This window comes from Ananas comosus, linkage group 23 (genome assembly GCF_001540865.1).
Source record: "Ananas comosus cultivar F153 linkage group 23, ASM154086v1, whole genome shotgun sequence".
NCBI classification, from domain to species: Eukaryota; Viridiplantae; Streptophyta; class Magnoliopsida; order Poales; family Bromeliaceae; genus Ananas; species Ananas comosus.
Window position 1 is genome coordinate 3,095,020 of NC_033643.1, and position 7,922 is coordinate 3,102,941.

Here is a 7,922-nt window from a genome sequence, read left to right on the forward strand (position 1 = left end):
TTGTGAGAAATGCAGTTTAACGGTCCATTTCGGTAAGATTATCAAATCCCAAATATTGACAGTGGGCAACACGAATTAAGTGGATCGAAGCAAACCTCACGACAGGCGAAAAGGTTTCCTCGGTAATCAACGACTTCTCGTTGGGTAAAACCTTTTGCTACTAGGCGAGCCTTGTACCTTTCGATAGAACGTCCGCTTACGCTTAATTCTTTTGAGAACCCATTTATTCTCAATTGTTTTGCGCCCTTGTGCAATCAACCAAGTCCCAGACTGATTTGACTTCATCGATTCTTTTCCTCCATCATTACATCCATCCATTCCTTATTGAGTAGATAATGAGAGAGCTTCTTGGAAGGATCTAGGCTCATCATCATCATGTGCAGCAACCATGAAAGCTTCCCCCTCAATCTCAAACGACGACGGGAATGCCTACACTGTGCTCTCCTACGAAGTTGAGGCAAGTAGGCTCACATCTAAGTAAGTCGCTCCCCACTATCCCCAGGAGGTATCCGGGTTCGCCTCTTCTCCTCAACTGAGCGAATAGAGCGCCAATGTCAGAGTCATCCATTCATGGAACTCATATTTCATTTCGAACCTCACTTCTATAAGAAAATCCTCCTCAAGCGAATTCAACATCTCGTGACTCAATCTCAGTCAAACTTCCATCAGGCCTGCTTTACGATGAACACGTATCCCTTAGAGTGTTCAGAGTATCTTATAAAGATACACTTCTCCTCTATTGGACCCAACTTCCCCATCCTTGTGAGAAGTATGTGTACATAAGCTTGCGCAACCCAATGACGCAGGAGCTCCAAATTTGGTTTCTGCCAGTCCATAATTCATTAAGGGCGTGGAAGTACTGTTTTGGAGGTACACGGTTAAGAATGTACGCAGCAGTTAACAATGCGTCTCCCCAAAAAGGACAGGCAAATTTGCTTGCGCTATCATTGACCTAACCATGTCAAGTCTAAGTGCGATTTCTTCTCTACGCTACACCATTTGCCTGCGGAGTGCAGGAATTGTAGCTGTCTTGATTATTCCCTTTTCATCACCTATAATTTTTTTGAATTGTTCAGATAGATACTCGCAGGCCTCGATCAAGTTCTTAAGCATTTAATTTTCATTCTATCTGATTCTCAACCTCATTTAATATAACGTCTTCAAACAATCCATGCTTCAGACTTATGGAGATCGGATTAACATGACCGAAGCGCGTATTGGTCATCTATAATGTGATGAAGTAAAAAGCACCATGTCTTGCCTCACACTCATTGGCCACAATGTGGAATGATTAATTGTAAAGAAAATTCTGCCCTTGAAGCCTTTATTAAATGATTTTCGGGTCGCTTTTCCCGCTAAACAATGTCAAAGTGGGGTAGGTCGACTTTTAGTGAGCGAGCTCAATAACCCGTCTCTAACTAATCTAGTCATTCTATCCTGCCAATATTACCAAGACGTGCATGCCATTTAACTGAAACATTGTGATCATTCTCAACAGAAGATAGCAGGGGAAAAAGACTCACTATTATTAATATATAATCAATGTCCAAAACCATAAAACATTCGACATAAAACCTCTTCCATAATAAATAGTTCAAGAGAATTCAACTACATCACTTTCAAAACGAAAGAAAAGCCTAATGTAGCATAGCAGAATAGAAAAAAGTTCCGCGAATTCCTGGAGCATAAGTACATCATGTAGAATATAAGTTCGAACCACCTGCATGATCAACTTGTATGTGCCAACGCCTAAACATCGATCACTTGAATCATTCCCCATGTTATACTCTTCTGCTTCCAGCAGGCACGCGACGTACCGACGACTTCCCATCCATCCTCGCACGTGGTCGTTGCTCCTGAGTCTACAATCCACACAGGGAGAGATTTCAGCAACAAACGTGTTAGAAGAAACAAAGAGCAGAACGGATAGATTGTACCTTCTTCGGCTCAGTGCTAATCACGAGCGAAGTGTCCAGCTTATTACAGTTGAAACAAGTATCTTTTGACTTGTCTTTCTTGCCACTCGTTTGCTTCTCTTTTTTAGTGTCTTCGCATTCTTAGGCGCGGATCCGCTACGATTTTGGCCTCAGTATCCCTTTCGCTGAACCCAGATGTCTGCGAAGTTTGATCAGCAACATGGCAGTTGGGAGTTTTAACAGCCTCAGCGCTCCTCCTCCAACTCCAAATGCCGCCAACATCCTCAAAAGTTGATATTATCGTTATGTCAAATTTGATTCGCATATGTTCCACGAATTGGGAGATAGCGAACGTAGCTTGGATCTGCTGCTCATCAGTCAAGGTGCGCCAGCCGACTTAACTCACGAATCATGTTTGACATTGTTCTAAACGTTCCTGTTCATAGTCTGATCGACACGCTTCTTATAACTGTCAACCGCATAGTCAGACTGCGCAACCTTGTGCCGAAGTTGCACCAAATTTTGTTTTGAGAGCTCCCACATGTCATACGCAGTCGGATACTGCTCACAGCTCCGCACAAGAGATCATTCTGCATACTGCTAGCAACGTGATGCGAGCAATGCGATCCTTTTTAAGCCAATTATTATAGGCTTTCCATATCTCGGCGAGCCTGGGCCACTAGTGCCCTCCGTGGTTGGTCCATTTTATGCTCAGGTCTTTCCAGGACTTCTTGCTCAGCCGAGAACATATTGAATTTTACGGTGCCAAATATCATAATTGTCACATCCAATTTCTCGCCCTTATTTACAATCAGCCAACTATTTGTTTGGCAAGCCATTCAATTTACTTTGTTCATGCAATGCGCAGAAAAGATATTTTAAATCAGTACACGATACATATATTAATTTTGCCGATCTCTAATTAAATAAAATTAAAAATTAGATCATACATGCATAAGGAAAATTCGCTATGCTCATAATCACATCACACACCATATGAAAAAATTATTAATTTATTTAATTTAAGATGCACAAAAAATTTGGGAGTAAAAAGCATATAATTTACCTACCAAAGTCAAAGACTTCCACTGATAAGACATGCATAAAATATATGCCTAAATTACATCTTCACATCATAACAGGCATTATAATATCAAATAAAATGCATGCATTATAAAAGGCAATATAAAATTTTATTATTTTAAACATAATAAATGCATGCGTTTATAAAAAGCATATTTAGCCATCAAAAAAATATATAATGCTTAAACAATTTTAAAAAAAAAATTGTACAAAAAAACGAAGAAAAAAAAAAATCCTGCTGGCCCTGCGGCTGCAGCTCCGCTCGCGCCGCAGCGGCCAGCAGCGCGCGGGCCTGCTTGCGGCAAGGCCGGCCCGCAGGCGCGCGGCCTGCAGGCGCCTGCATGGCCTGCGAGGCCTGCGCGGCGCTGGGCTGCCCGCGCGACTGCGCTGGCCTGATGCGGCAAGGCGCGGCCCGAGGCTGCGCGGGCCCTCTACGCGGTCGCGCGGACTGCGTCTGGCGGGGCCCGTGTGGCCGCGCGGCCCGCGCTGCCTGCGAGGCCTGCGCATGCCTGGCGCGCGGACGCGTTGCCCGTGGGCCGCGCGCCGTGGCCTATGCGGTGCGCTAACCGTGCTGCCCACGCGCCCGCGTGCCCAGGCGCAGCCACGCCCGCGCGGCCGTCCTGCGCGCGGCCTACGCGAGGCCGGCGTGGCCCGCGCAGCCGGCGCCTGCGCGGGGGCTGTGGCACGTAACAGTATTTTTATTTTTATTTTTTGAATAAAGATAGTTAATCTTTCAAAAATTCATACTAATGATTAGAACACCAAATCTTGCAAGAAATATATCAATACAGCTTACGAGGGACTTTCGAAATCATGCAAGTTTCACAATGGTTTTGCATCACACATCAAACAAAAACATGCCAAAGATCCGAATTAGGGTTTCTTTTTCCCAAAAAATACAAACAAATCAAACTTTGTAGATCTAATCATACAACGTAGGTGCTTCAAGATGTGAAGAAATCAAGCAAAGATATCTACTTTAGAAAAATCCGCCATTAACGCTCATATTATATGCAAGATAAAATCCAAACTTTGATAGATTTAATTTTTAAGGCATGTAATCTCGTTAGAACATGATTTAGGAACGAAATCAACCAAAAAGGCTGCATACCAATGTAGAACGCAGCGGAAGTATTCGTTCGTACCTTTTGCGGAAGCGATTCGCGCACAATCGCGATGAGCCCGGATCGTTTAGATTGATTCACGTGTCCTCGGATCGTCCTGATATGTCTTCTCACGCTCCAAACTCGCGGTGGATCGAACTACAAACGAGCCGCGATCGCAAATCCACCGTGCAAGTCCCTCTAGAATAATAGGTTAATGGAGGATGTAGTTTCTCTCTTTTCCGTTTTTCCGTATATTCCGTTATGTGGATCGCCGCATATTTATAAGGGATTCCAAAATCCTAATAGCTTAGAAATATAAGGCAATCGGTTCATTATTTAGTTCTAACTAATATAATTAGACTTTATCATCTAATTAGCTTTTCAATTTAGAAAGCGAGATTAATCACTATCCATTTAGTTAAATAATAATCCGTGCGGATCGAAACCCGCTTAATGGCGTACGCCGCATTCGAGTTTAAGCCGAATGCCAACAGCTATAAATCTATTACAATGTACTTGATAGAACTAATGTTACGTATACTAATATATAAATATACTATATAATATATATATATATTTATATATATATATGGATTCCGGCTCTATCCTATTAATGGATTAAGTCTTGTTCTATCAAGTCGTTTTGCATTAATCGGAATTTCAACATTGATATTCGGCACCGTTGACAATATATATACATAATTAGAAAATATTTAGAAACAAAATTTTGTAATATTTAAAGATCATTTCAAGTTACATGCTTAAGAGTTAAAAATGAACGGTCATAAATGATATAACGTTCTTAATTAGGTGTTTAGACTTTGTCAAATTCATAATCAGAGTATATCAATATTATTTAAATAGTATAAAAATTTCTATTAAAAAGTCAAGCAATTTGGATTGGCTCCTACACGTTAAACAAGCAACGGCTCTCATATAGGCCGAAAGTTGGTCGATTTTACGACACTATTGATCACCATGTAAAATTTTAAAATTTATGAAATTAGTTTCAAATATTTCAATATACTCTAGATCAACTTCAACGGGCTCTGATCATCGATTGTGGATCTCGATTATCAAGAACAATTTGATAGGACAAGTGGCTCCTATCCTAATTTAGGTAGTACTCTAGCATATATATATTATATTATTATATATATATACTATATATATATATATTTATATTATATATATATATATATATTATGAAAATTGAGCTAGAATACTTTTACAAGTATTACCCCGATGATGCTATTAGATTTTTAGCCATTGGATCTACTCCTTAATTACTAATAGCCCTTGGATCAAACACTATTCCACCTACCATCACCTACCACCACCTACCACCATCATCTCAACCTCAAATCTCTCCATCCAATGGCTAAAAACTCAAAAGCACTACTCACATAATACTTTTACAAGTATTCTAGCTCAACTCTATATATATATATATATATATATATATATATATATAATACTGAAGTTCGGATACTATAGTCTATTTTTTGATCTTAGAATGGTTAAATCAACGATTCACATTATTAAATATGATTTAGATTATATAAAATTTTTTTGGAAATAAAAATTTAATTTGTTCGACATCATTTACTTAGTAAGTAAATTATGTCAAAATAAACGGTAAAAATTGAATAATCTTTGAAATGGGAGGATAGTACTTTTGAATTCAAAGTCAAAGATACTGGCCTTAATCTAGAGAGCTTAAATTATTTTCTATCAAAACTTGAATACATTTATATTCTTTTACACTGTTAAACTATAAACTCGCCACAGTAACCATTTAAAATTGATAATTTTAAAATAATTTAATCATAAAGTAAATTTTGTCGAAAAACTATAAAATTTTATTCCTAAAATTTCAAATATCCTAAATTAGTTTTCATGATTTGGATCATTAATTTGAATACTCTAAAATTGAAAATGATACCATAGTAATGAAGTCTCGATACTATAAATATTATAGAAGCCTTGCTTGTATTTTATAATATTTTTTAAAAAAATCTTATATTAGAGATTATATATTTTGAATATAGATTTGCTAAAAATCAAGTTACAATTCTTGATGTTACTATTGCTTCTTTAAAATTTATTCAAACAGTAGCTTTTGAAACCTATAATTCATTATACAATTTTTTTAATTTTCATAATGTTTCTTTATATTTTATCTTTTTAGAACTGTATAGAGCTATTAGATTATAATTTCTAATAATTTAAGTTATTAATCGTATGATTTCTCAATAATAATTAGAATATAGGTAAACAAAAATTACGGAGTCCGTATATTTCATTTGATTTAATTTTAATTCGCTTCAACTTATTAAAAATTTTAAAAAATAAGAATTAAAATTGAGAACCAAATCAAATTATTTATTTGAATTGGTTGGATTCGGTAATGGGAACAAAATTATGTGCATTTGATTCATTCCAACCTTAAAAGTAACCACAAAAAAAAAAAAAAAAAAAACTGTTATTAAATAATGAAAACTAGTTAAGGAACCCACGCGATGCTGCGGGTAGTTATTGTAAAATTTAATTTTAAAAATTAGTCATAAAAATCAATTTCAGAATAATTATGAAATATTACGGACAAATTACGAAATAATTTTAAATAAATGCAGCTATCTTCCCTAATATAAAAAATATAAGGAGCTCTCTAAGCAATAAGATATTTTGAAATAGTTATTCAACTTTATTAAATATTTTCTCATCTTGTTCTCTTATGTTTGATTTGATATTACTAATTTTGTAAGGTTATCTATAATATTTCTAATATTTTAGGGGTACGAATGAAATTATTCCATATTAATTATTTCAAATATGACCGTATATCTAAGGGGTTGAAAAATAAAAAACGATGCAATAAGTACATCAAAAAATTTTAGTAGATACCGTAGTCCCCCAGTAATTAGTGAATGAGAAGGGAAATTATTACTTGTGATTCTCGCAATTAACTTTCGTCAAATATAAAATTAACATAAGATGCATCAATCTTTTTTTTTTTATTTTTTAATGTACAATTTATATGTGAGTGCTCAATATTATAAAATTAACATTTATATCTAATACTAATAGTCTAAATTATTTAACATTTATTTATATATTTTATAAATTATATAGAGTCCGGCTGCTATGCTATCGATATCACCAAGCGCTTGGTGATATCAAATTTTCTGCCGTTAGATTAACCTTTTTGATTATTTTTTATCCATTAGATTATACTATTCAACCAACCACCACTCAACCCTAAGCGGCCTACATCATCCTAACTGCATATTTCACAATCCAAAGGCTAAAAAATTAATAGCACCAACAACTTGGTGCTATTGATAGTATTCCGGCCTAGTTCAAATTATATAATCAATTTTTATATAATAATATATCTATTATAAAAATAAAATACTATATATAATAAATAAATATATATTTATAAATAAAATACTATATATAGAATACTATATATATATATATATAAATATATACAAATCATGCAAATTAATTTACCTAAAGTATGCTTAAGATATATGTAACACTCTTCTAGAGTACTAGACCTAGGGATTCACATACTCTCTCACTTCTTTGGTACATAATTATACCAATCTAAAGTTAAAGATATCTAAGTGGTATCTTACTAATCATTTATTAGTTTGGTGCATTAGTAACTTCAAGGAATTAAGCTCAACTTTGAAGAGTTTGATCAATTATATGTGCACTTGCACATATTTATATCTATTTGTAGTATGCTTAATGCCGATACTTTTTCTAGCATCTAAACTTAAATACTTTTTGATAGGTTTAAACA